Here is a 13,427-nt window from a genome sequence, read left to right as displayed (position 1 = left end):
CTGTTGTGGCCTCTCCCATTGCAGAGCACAGGCTCTGGATGCACAGGCTCAGTGGCCATGGCTCACGGGCCTAGCTGCTCCGCGCATGTGGGATCTTCCCGGACTGGGGCACGAACCCGTGTCCCCTGCATCAGCAGGTGGACTCTCAACTACTGCGCCGCCAGGGAAGCCCCCTCTCCCTTTTTTAATGAACCTTTCTAAAGGTTTATCAATTTTTGTTTATCTTTTTTAAAAAACTCAGCTCTTTATTTTATTGATCTTATTTATTGATTTTTTCCCTTTATTTTCTTTATTCTTTTCTGATCTTTATTATTTCCTTCCTTCTGCTGATTTTGGGCTTTGTTTGTTTTTCTTTTCCTAATTCATTTAGATAGTAAGCTAGGTTGTTTATTGGAAATTTTTCTTATTTCTTGAGGTATGCCTGTATCTCTACAACTTCCTTCTTGAAACTGCTTTTGCTGCACCATGTAAATTTTGAAAACTTGTGTTTTTATTTTCATTTGCCTCAAGGTATTTTCTAATTCTCTGATTTGCTCATTGACCCATTGGGTTTTTTTCTAGCAAGTTGTTTAGTCTCTGTATGTTTGTTTTTTCTATTTTACTTCCGATAATTGATTTCTAGTTTCATATCTTTGTGATCAGAAAAGGTGCTTTGTATGATTTCAGTCTTCTTAAATTTATTAAGACTTGTTTTGTGGCCTAACATGTGATCTATCCTTTAATCTACTTAAAGACGAGCCTTTAACATTTCTTGTTAGGTTGGTTTAGTGTTATGAATTATTTTATTTTTTGCTTGTCTGGGAGACTCTTTGTCTCTCCTTCAATTTTGAACTATACCCTTGTTGGGTAGAGTATCTTAGGTTGTAGGTTTTTTCTTTTTAGCACTTTAAGTATTTCATGCCACTCCCATCTGGCCTGAAAAATTTCTGCTGAGAAATCAGCTGGCAGCCTTATGAGGATTCCCTTGTACATGATTTTTTAAAAAATTTTTATTGGAGTATAGTTGATTTACAATGTTGTGTTAGTTTCAGGTTTACAGCAAAGTGAATCTGTTATACATATACATATATCCATTCTTTTTAGATTCTTTTCCCATATAGGCCATTACAGAATATTGAGTAGAGTTCCCTGCACTATACAGTAGGTTCTTATTAGTTATCTGTCAGTACTTTATATACAGTAGTGTGTATGTGTCAATCCCAGTCTTCCAATTTATCCATCCCCCCAGCTTAATCCCCAGTAACCAAAAGTTTATTTTCTACATCTGTAACTCTATTTTTGTTTTATATGTAAGTTCATTTGTAGCCTTTTTTAGATTCCACATATAAGCAATATAATATGATATTTGTCTTTCTCTTTCTGACTTACTTCACTCAGTATGACAGTCTCTAGGTCCAACCATGTTGCTGCAAATGGCATTATTTCGTTTTTTTTATGGCTGAGTAATATCCATTGTATATATGTACCACATCTTCTTTATCCAGAGAAAACCATAATTCAAAAAGATATATGCACCCCAGTGTTCATTGCAGCATTATTTACAATAGCCAGGACATGGAAGCAACCTAAATGTCCATCAGTAGAGGAATGGATAAAGAAGATGTAATGATTCTTTGTTTTTCTCTTGTTGCCTTAAAATTATCTTTAGCTTTTGTCATTTTAATTATATATGTCTTGGTATGGGTCTCTTTTGGTTCATCTTGTATGGCATTTTCTGTGCTTCTTATACCTAGATATCTGTTTCCTTCTTCAGTTTAGGGACGTTTTCATCCATAATTTCATCAAATACATTTTCTAGTACTTTCTCTCTCTCTTCTCTTTCTGGGACCCCTATAATGCAAATGTTAGTATGCCTGATATTTTCCCAGAGGTCCCTTAAACTATCATTTAAAGTTTTTTTTCTTTTTGCAGTTGTGATTGGGTGACTATTCTTTCAGATCACTCATGCATTCTTCTGTATATCCTAATATGCTCTTAATTCCTTCTAGTGTATTTTTCATTTTAGTTATTGTATTCTTCAGGTCTCACTGATTCTTTTATATATTTCATGAACATTTATATATGTTCATGAACATTTATATATGTTCATTCTTTTATATATTTTCTAGTTTTGCTTAAGTTCTAATTGTGTTCATGTATTCTTTTTGCAAGTTCTGTTAGCATTTTTATTACTATTGCCTTAAACTCTTTAAATAAATTATTTATCTCTGTTTCATTAGGGATTTTTTTCCCTGTGGTTTTATCTTGTTCTTTCATTTGAAATATATTCCTCTGTCTTCTCATTTTAGTTAACTTTCTCTGTTTGTCTCTATGTAATTAGGTGAAGCAGTTACCTGTACTGGTCTTGAAGGTGTGTCCTTGTGTGGGCGAATCACTATTTAGTCTGCATGTGCCCAGTGGATTTGGTGGGAGAGCTGGATCTGAAGTGAGCACAGACTGCATCTTCTACTGGAGTGTGCTGGCAGCTGCTACCTTCCTAGGAGGTAGGTCTGGAGTTGGAGGGGTTGGAGCCAGAGCCAGGTATAAGCTGGGGCTTCTCTTAGGCTCAGTGGCAGTTGCTGCTCTGTCAGAGAGTGGGTCAGGGCCTGAGGAGCTGGAACGGGAGCTGGAGCAAGAGCGCTGAGGGAATTGGGCTTCTCCCCAGTGTGTTGGCAGTCTCTGCCTTGGTTGGGGGTGTGTCTGGGGCCTGATGGCTTGGGGCTGCACTTCTAAGCTCCTTCTGCTTTTTCTCAGGTGTGTGTGCCTTGGTTAGAGACTGAGTTGGGTCCAGAGAGGTTGGAGCTGCACTGCTGAGCTGGCTCTGTTCCTTTCCTGGTGTGTGTATATGTACACACGTTGGCAATGGTGACCTCTGCCTTAGCAAGGAGTAGTGCTAGAGCAGGATGTGCTCGAGCAGTGGCCTGGTGTGGGCTGGGGCACACTGGAGCATTCCTAGTAAGCCATCCAGCATGCTAGGCAGTTTTCAATGTGCTGTCACTGCACTGGGACTAGGAGCAAGCAAGTCTATGCACATGCTCTTTAATAGCAGAGTCTCAGTTTCTTACAGTCCCCATTCACTGGTTTTCAAACCAGCTAAGAGGGCTCATCTTCCTGATGTTGGACCTCAGGGTTGGGGTGCCTAATATGCAGCTCAAATCTCTCACTCCCCAGGGAGGATTTCAAAGCCTGTGATATTCCCCTCCTCTTCTGGGTCACACGCTAGTGGTACAGATACCAATTAGATTGCTTCTTCTCTCCTCCTACCAGATTCCATGTGTTTTTTCTTTATGGCCTTGGTTGTAGAAGAGCCATTCTCCTAGTCTTAGGTCAGCAAGAGTTGCCATATATGTAGTTGTAGTTTTGATGTGTTCATGGGGGGAGGTGAGCTCAGCGTATTCGTACTCTACCATCTTGATCCCACCTCCACATCATGATATGCCATTCTTATCATTTCTTTCACAGTCCCACATCATTGGGAGATGGGTAACATTCAGTCAATTGATTTAAACTTAGTATGCTTTGTGCTGGTTGTGATTATCCTATTATATTTCCTGAATCTTGTGAAAGGATTGTACATATTTGTGCATGTTAAAACAAGTATCCCTGTAGCTACATGTGGGGCCCCAGATGCACTGAAGCAGTCAGATAATTGTATCCTTCTGAATATATTTCATTTAAATTGTAATACCTAAAAAAATCAAATCAATAATGAGAGATCTCATATTAAGAAAGTAGAAAAATATGCAGAAAAACACATATCAAGCAGAATTAAGGACAACCACAGAAATTAATGAAATTGAAAACAGAAAAAGCATAGAGAAGATCAAAATCAATGAAACCAAAAACTGTTTGTGACAATCAGTAAAATAAAAAACCTCTAGCAAGACTTACAAAGAAGAAGAGATTAAACAAAAATGACCAATATCATAAAAGAAAGAGGGGAATATAATAATAGACCCCATAGACATTAAAAGGATATTAAGAGAATTTTAGAAATAATTCCACATGTATAAGTTCAACAGTTTAGATAAAATGGACCAATCCTCAAAACCCACTGTGGTTGGCTATTTAAAATACCCCTCCCAAAGTATTTGCACATCATAATCATAGGAACCTATTAATGTTACCTTATATGGCAAAATGAGGCTTTACAAATATAACTAAGAATATTAATGTAGGGAGATTATCTTGAATTATCCAGTTTTGTCCAACGTAATCACAAGGGTCCTTGTAAGAGATAAGGCAATGTAAAGACAGAGGCAGAGAGAGATCTGAAATTGCTATACTGCTAGCCTTAAAGATGGAGGAAGCTATTCTGAGCCAAGTACTACATGGAATGCAGCTCTAGAGCTGGAAAAGACAAGGAAATGGATGACCCCGTAGAGTCTTTTGAAGGGCACAGACCTGCCAACACCTTGATTTGAGCCCATTAAGACTCATTTAGACTTTCTGACCTCCAGAACTGTAAGGCAGCAGATTTGTGTTGTCTCAATTCACTAAGTTTGTGGTAATTTGTTACAGAAGCAACAAGAAAACTAATACAACTGCATACTATCAAAAGTCACCTAGTGTGAAGTAGGTAACCTGAATTGTTTTTATAACAATTAAAGTAGTTGAATTAGTAAAAAACATTGAAAATAGAAATCTCTAGGCCCATATGATTTCCTTTGTGAATTCTACCAAACATTTAAAGAAGAAATAACACCAATTCTTTACAAGCTCTTCCAGAAAATAAAAGCAGTGGGAATAGTTCCCATGCCATTTTGTGAAGTCAGCATTAACCTGATAGCAAAACCAGACAGGATTAAAAAGAAAACTATAGACCAATATTTCCTAATGTGGATAGATGCAAACATCCTCAGCAATATTAGCAAATCTAATGCAGGACTATGTAAAAATAATTATATACACAATGACCAAGTGGGTTTCATCCAGGGAATGCAATGTGGCTTCAATATTCAGGAATAATCAATTTAATTCATCATATAATCAGCCTTAAAAATAAAAACATATGCAGAGAAAGCATTTGACAATATACAACATTCTTTCAAGATAAAAACTCTTGGCAGTTTAGGAGTAGAAGGGATGTTCCTCTGCTTGATAAAGTGTATCTGAAAAAAAAAAAAACCCTATAGCAAACATCATAACCTAATTGTGAAATAGTGAATTATTTCCTCCTAAGATTGGAATTAAGCAAGAAGGCAACAATGTTCTCTCTTACCCCTCCTATTCTACATTGTACTGGAACTCATAGTCAATGCAACAAGGCAAATACACAATGAAAAGCATCCCATATTAGAGAAGAAGAAACAAAACTGTCCCTATTTTCAGACAATGTGATTGTCCATATGTAGAAAATCCAAAGTACTTTACAAAAATCTCCTAGAACTAATTAGAGAGTTTAGCAAGTAGCAGGACACAAATTCAGCACTCAAAAATCAATCGTATTTTAATACACGTTATAACCAAAGACATGTACTAGAATGTTTATAGCAACATTATTCATAACAGCTAAAACTGAAAACAACCTAAATATTCATTAATATTAGAATAGATAAATGCATTATGGTATATTTGTATAGTATAATACTATACATAAATTAAAATGAATTATTTCTACATGCAGCAATACATAACATAATGTTCAACAAAGTAAGTCAGACAAAAGAAAAGACATCATGTATGATTTCATTTATAGTTAATAACAAGCAAACTAATCTATGGTAAAGAAATCAGATAGTGATTATTTTTGGGAAGCAGGCAGGAATATTTACCATGAAGGCTTCTGGAGTGTTGGTAATGTTCTATTTCTTGATTAAGGGGAAGTTACACAGATATGTTCATTTTGTAAAAGTTAAGCAGCTGTTGAAAATTTATGGTGCAAGTGTTTTTTCTGTATCTGTATGTATATCTGATATATATATATATATATATATCTCATGCACATAAACACACAGGTAAATATAAACTTTTAAAGTTTACTAATGAAAGGAAGCAGTTACAACATATTGCTTACAAAAGAGACATAATAGAAAAGAGATAATATGTAAGTATATCCTCTGAGCATGAGGCAGTTATTTTAGTAAAAATAAGTAAATAAAAAAATAACTTTTAAAAAGTAAGAAAAAATGCATAAGTATAAAGTTGGAAGACAGAGGAAAAACCAAACACAAATTTTAAAATTGTGTTTATATAATGATGAGTCCCACTCCCACCCCTTTACCATTAAAGGTTAAAATTCTTCATAGGGACTTGCCCGATGGTCCAGTGGCTAAGACTTCACACTCCCAATGCAGGGGGCCTGGGTTCAATCCCTGGTCAGGGAACTAGATCCCACATGCCGCAACTAAGAGGCCGCATGCCACAACTAAAAGAGCCTGCATGGCACAATGAAGATCGTAGATCCCTCATGCCACAGCTGAAGATCCTGCATGCGGCAATGAAGATCCTGTGTGCCTCTACTAAGACCTGGCACAGCCAAATAAGTAAATAAATAAATATTTAAAAAAATTCTTCATAGTGGATTAGGAAAACAAATACAACAATATAGACTTTTAAGAGTTATTCTTATAATAAAGTCCCCAGAAAACAAAGAAAATTACTGGACAAATATATATATTGATCAGATGAAGAGCAGATTTTAAAGCAAAAACTAGTGAGGAGATAAAAAGTATATATTCATAATGATAAAAGGGAGGCCAATAATACATAATATTAATACATATTTACCTAACTGAAGCAATAATAAAAAGTAAATACACAGAGAAATTGATATGTTTGTAGAATTAAATTAGCATTCCTACTCAAGTATCCAAAAGAAATACAGGAAGAGAATGTTAAAAATAGTATGATAGAAATAATTTGTATATGTTTGTGGTGGGTTGAATAATGGCCCCCAAAAGATATGTTCAGGTGCTAAACTCCAGTACCTGTGAATGTGATTATATTTAGAAATAGGGTCTTTGCAGATGTAATTAAGGATCTTAAAATGAGATCATCCTGGAGTTAGAGTCGGTCTTGCATACAGTGACAGTGACAGTGTCCCTGTATGAAACAGAAAAGGAAAAGACACAGAGACACACAGAGGGGAAAGGTCATGTAAAGACAGAGGCAGAGATTGGAGATGCATCTACAAAGCAAGGAATGCCAAAGATTGTTTGCAGTCAGCAGAAGCTGGAAGAGGCAAGGAATGAATTGGCCACTAGAGCCTTCAAAAGGAGCATAGTCCTACCAACATCTTGATTTCAGATTTTAGCCTCCACAACTGTGATTAAATAAATTTCTGTTTTAAGCCATCCAGTTTGAAGTAGTCTGTTATAGCAGCTCTAGGAAACGAATACAGATTTTGGTAGTGGGATGTGGGGTGCTGCTATAGCAAATACCTAAAAATGTGGAGGTGGCTTTGGAATTGGATAGTGGGTGGAGGCTGGGAGTATATTGAGGCACATGATAAAAAATGCCTAGATTGCTTTGAAGAGGTTGTTTGTAGAAGTGTGGATGTTAAAGGCTATTCTGGTTAGGGTTCAGAAGGAAGTGAAGAGCACTGTAGAGAAAGCTTCTATCATCTTAAGGAATACATATGTCACCATGGACCAAATGTTGGTAGAAATATGAATGTTAAGGATGTTTCCGGTGAGGTCTCAGATGGAAATGAAGATTATTGGAAACTACAGGAAAGGTGATTCTTGTCTTAAAATGACAGAAAAGTTGACTGAATTGTGTTCTACTTTGGGATGGAAAACAGAAATTATAAGTGCTGAACCTGGATATTTAGCTGAGATTTCCAAGCAAAGTGTATCTCCTTGCTGCTTCTAATAAAATGAAAGAGGAAAGAATTATGTTGAGGAAGGAACAGTTAAGCAAAAAAGAAACAGCACTTGATGATTTGGGACAGTCTCAGGCTATCCAGATTGCAAAAGATGCCAATGTTGGGAGATTCATTGATTGGAAAGAAGGTCAATTGTGTGGCTGGAAGAACTTTACTGAAGAGATTAGGTGTATGACTCATGGATCCAATCAACAATCTCAGCAGAAGCCAGGGATAGAGATGGGGTTATCCAGGAATGATCTGTGATGAACCCTCATGTCTGATGGAGTGGACCCTCTTCACACACACGGGAGACTGGTGAGGTTTTTCAAAATGTTGTATTAGCAGAAATATTGCCTGCATGGACTGAACGGGACAGAGACACAACTAAGTGAAAGAGAGCAGTTGGCCTTTCAAAAATTTTCAAGCAGGAAATGGGCTGATATAGCCAGTTGGTGGCAAATATATACTACCCTTCAAGAAAAAGAAAGAATGACTCTGAGGGCAGAGTCACAGATGCAGAAGCAGAAGCTAGAGAGGCAGGTGCAAAATACAGTAATAATACAAGAAACTTCCTTAACATGGTAAAGAGGAAATATTTTTAAAGAGTAGCGATGTATTTAATATTGCTTATTTGTTGTATAAAGCCTGGAGACATAGCCACTGGAAAATAGGAAGAAAACATTGCCACTAAAAAAACCCCACTAATGCCATTTTCTGAAATTGCCTGAAATGCTTATTTCATCAAGCCATGCTATTCTCTATGTAAATAAACATACATAGGAAGCCTGGGATTTAAACATTAACTAAGCAATATTAATGGTGGTGTTATTGAGATGCTTTACCCTAATACCTCTATCTGCACTGCACAAATAGATCTGCCAAAGGTTTCAAAAAGTTATTGTGAGGTTTTCAGGTCACTTTTCTTTAGATGGGCGTTATTAATGCTTTTTAGACTTCTGACCAATGCAGTGAGACTTGAAAAAATAAATACATGGAGAAGTATTGTATTAGAAGAAACCAATATGTTCTTATTTGTGGATAGCTTGAATGAATGCTGGAAAATCTAAAAGAATCATCTACAAAACCATGTCACTCTGACATGTGTTAATTTATGTACTCATATGATACCAGTAAAATTCCAATAAAATTTGTTCTAAAACACAATAATATTCTTCTTGAAATTAATTTTTAAAATAAGCATGTAAGATTTTAAATATCAGAAGATACTAGAGCAATAGGAGTAATCTGCTCTAGAAGATGTTGGACTCTGGTCATTATATTAATATTTTCAGTGAAATAGACTTATCCTAAAGATCAACCTAATTATATAGGAAGTTTAAATATATAATAAAATCACGTATCCCAAAATAACACACAAATGGGGAATTATTTAATGAGTAGTATTAGGATATCTGAATAGGGCCTTTGGGAGAAAAATTTGATTTAAAATATATGTTTAGATAAATATTTTATATTGACTCAAATAAACTCCAAAAGAATTAAGCATTACCCATTACATCATGCCATAGAAAAGCTAGCAGAAATAGGTGATAACTTTCCACAATTTGAAGTAATAAGAAAAGTTTAAAGGGGATGATTGACAAACTCAGTTACATAAAGTGTGAAACATCTGTTCAACAGAACATGAAATGAAAATAAAAGAGAAAACTATACACTGGTATCAGGTATGGCAGATCAAAAATTAACATCAATAATGAACAAAACGAGGATTCTAATTCACAAGAATATAATTAAGATGCCAATGAGTAAAGGGAATCAACAGTCAGTAAAATAGAAAAGGAAAAATAGAGAGGGAACATAGGGAAAAATATTCAGCCTTACTAGTGACTAAAGCAATGCAATTTGAAACAATAAAGAGGTGCCATTTTGCACCTGTTAAATTAGAAAAATTGAGTCTACTCAAACTAGACAAACTTGTGGTTAAATTAGTGCACCCTAGCCTTGTTGATGGCAGAGCAAACGAGTATAACATGTAAAACAATTTGGTGATATATATAAAGAGCCATAAATTTTTGACTACTTATTTTACTCTTGGGAACTGAGCCTAAGGAAGTATTTGTTAGTGCATTATCTATAATAGCAAAGAATTGGAACCTAGATACATGTCCAAAAATAGTTGAATGAGTAAGTAAATTACAGTATAGAAATTAGGCATTAAATCATAATTGTAAATATGTAACAACATGGGAAATATATATAAGACTTTATTAAATAGAAAAGTGGATATCATTTAGAGGATCATAATGATATACATAAAAATATGAAAGTGTAGATGTGGATTTAACAAGTATTTAACATCTTGAATTTTACACTTGGGAGTTGTATCTAGTATGCAATTATATATTTATATATAATCATTTCTGATCAAGATATAAAACTTTGAACAACCAACATTTAGGTTTTTTTAAAATAATCACATTCAAGAGGAGAATAACATATTCTCTAACCTATCTTTCTTGCCGTAAGCCATTGTTAGCTATATGCCTTGCCAATGAACATTAGAAATATCTCAATGAAAATATATGGTGTATAATCATTTCTAAGTATCATCACTGGAAGTATTTTTCATTATCTTCAGCTTAGTGCCTGAACACGTTGATTGGCAGTATTAATTAAAACACCATTTTTATGACTTGCGTGGAAAGCGGTGGTTTGATCATGGCCTGTTGATTTTAGCAATAGTTTAGCAAAGGAGTTGCAACTTATATAGTTTATTTTAAAGGTGTGAATTAGTCTTTTCTCTCTTTGGAATATTGATTTTTAGCTATGTGAAAATGTTGTGAACTTAATCAATATGTGTAAAGAAGCAGAACTCTTGGTGGCATGCATATAAACATTTGATCCCAAACCATTTGACTTGTAACATAGTATTATCTATTTAAAAGAAGACTCCTTTAATCTCTAGAAATATGCTCTAAAATAGACGGAACGTTCAGTTGACTGACGCATTTAACACTTTTAAAGACATTGTTTTCCTTTAATGTTTAAACAGAACAACAACAAAAGTAGCCCAATTGAGTTTTTGACCTATGACAACATTTATGGCAGTTCTGTGCCTGCTGGTCTCAGTCCCACAATCTCAACTGTCCTCAACTCTTTCTGCTCCAAGTAAAGATGTTGGTAGACAGATGCATGCAATAGTTTCCATGTAAGTCTCTTTCAGAGAAGAAAGAAAACAAACAATGGAAGGAAAAGGAGAGAAAGCAGCATGATATACCCATTAAAAGGTATGGATTCTAAAGCTACATTGCTGCAATCCAAATGCTATTTCTTCACTTTAATTGATATTTGGCCTTGGACAAATTATGGTTTCTCGCCAGTATTTTACAGATTCAGTGAAAAAGGTTTTGCTTTTTCTAACTGCATGTTTTGCAGTTTGACCTTAATTGTTCTTTCATCTCTTTAAGCCTCAGTTCCTTATCAATGAAATAGTAACTAATGCACCCTGGAAACATGCTTCCTGTTATCATTAAAGAAAAGTACCTATAGTTAACAATACTGTATTATTTAGTTAAAATTTTTCTGTGAAGGTAGATTTTATGTTAAGTGCTCTAACCACAAAAGAAAAAAAATTTAAAAGTGAGTGAGAGGAAACTTTTGGAGGTGATGGATATGTTTGTGGCCTTGATTGTGGTAATGGTTTCATAGGTGTATACGTATCTAAAAATTCATCGAGTTGTATACATTAATTATGTACAGCTATTCACATGTCAATCATACCTAAAGTGTTTTTTTTTAAAGTATCAGTTTAGGTGTATTCCACAAATTTGAAGAATTTTTATTATACAGTTTTAATTATTTAAAAATTCTTATTATGAATTCTTCTTTGACTAGTAGAATTTTAACATCATGTTTTAAAATTTCCAAATGTATAGGGTTTTGACCATTTCATTCTGGTTATAGAACATGGTCTGTTTGATACAAATTCTTAAGGTGTTTTGAGATATGCTGCGTGACCACATATGTGATCAATTTTCCAAATATTTTGTGTGTATTTAGAAGATTGTGTGTTTGCGGGGGAGGGTCCTATATGTATATTCCTTAAATTGAGTGCATTAATTGTGTTATTTAAATCTTCTATATCTTTACTATTTTAATTTCATCTCTTAACCTATCGATATTTGAGAGAGGTATATTTTTATCCCTTCCTGTCATAAAACAATTACCAATTTTTCTTTAGTTCTATCAGTGATTGCCGTATACATTCAAGGCTATATTATTAGGCATTACAAGTTTAGATTTGTTATATCTCCCTGGTGAATAAAACCGTTTATCAATATGAATATTCTTTTGCCCTAATAATAATGTGGTCTTTCACCTTTGTATTTTTTTGATATTAACATAGCTACCCCAGCTTTCTTTTGGTTAGTATTTCCTAGTATACCTCAGTTTACTATTATCTTTGTCATCCCCCAAATTTTAGCTCCTGGCATCAGTATTTGCACCCAGGACATCCTGAGATTTTGTGTTCTGTTATTATTCACCTCTCAAATTTTAGCTCACTGCTCTTATCTTTCTTTTATAGTTTGCTTGTGTTGGACCATGGTGATTTCATTTAGTGGAAGCTCAAAAATACATTTAAATAATGTGTATTTACTTTATCTAGTATACAAATATAATATTTAGAATATCTTATCTGGCATTTTGCCAGAAGCAGACATCCTTGCTAGACTTTTGACTTTAGTATGATCTAAATAAGCTATTTTATTTAGCTTAGCAGACATTTTAAATCTGTTATGGTACTTTTTTCAAGGTTGAAAGCAGTGTAAGAATCTTTTCAATATAGAAATCCACTGCCAGTTAACCTATATTGCATTCCTGAGCTAGCCTATGAATTTCATGTGTGCTGTACTTCCCCTGTGTTTCACCCCTTGCATAGTGTATCCTATCACCTAGATTGAAAATAGAGACCAAGAAAATTTTTATGGCAATCCTCTGAGTTCTGAGTCTGAGAAGTGTTCAAAGATGTATACCTTGAAATCTATGAAGTATTAGAATAATTTCTGTAGATCATTAAATAATACTACATTTTAAATACTCAAGCTATTTATTTAACAACTATCATAATTTGAGGTTGGGTCTAGAATTATGCTAATACCATAGCCACTAGCCACATGTGGCTACTGAACCCCTGAAATGTGGCTAGTCAGCAAGATATGGAAACAAACCAAGTGTCCATCAACAGATGAACGGATAAAGAAAATATGCTATATACACACAATGGAATATTATTCAGTCTTGTAAAAGATGGAACTCCTGACAATTGTGACAACATGAATAAACCTGGAGGGCATTATGCTAAGGAAATAAGCCAGTCACAGGATAGACACTGCATGATTCTACCTACATGTGACATCTAAAACAGTCAAACTCATATATACTACAGATATCTTGAAATATTTTTATACTCATCACTAAATTGAAATTATGTCGTTTATTATATCTACTGGTAGATTTTATTATTTAATATACTTGATCTTATTAAATAATTGTCAAATAATTTAATTACTTAATATATCAGTAAACAAGCACATGGTGTTACTGTATGAGTCACATTATATCTCTACTGGATAGTACTGGGATAGAAAATCATAGCCAAATAAGGCTAGACTCTCTC

This window comes from Lipotes vexillifer, unplaced genomic scaffold (genome assembly GCF_000442215.2).
Source record: "Lipotes vexillifer unplaced genomic scaffold, Lipotes_vexillifer_v1.1 scaffold758, whole genome shotgun sequence".
NCBI classification, from domain to species: domain Eukaryota; kingdom Metazoa; phylum Chordata; class Mammalia; order Artiodactyla; family Lipotidae; genus Lipotes; species Lipotes vexillifer.
The sequence above is the reverse complement of the archived record's forward strand: the minus strand, read 5'-3'. Positions refer to the sequence as shown.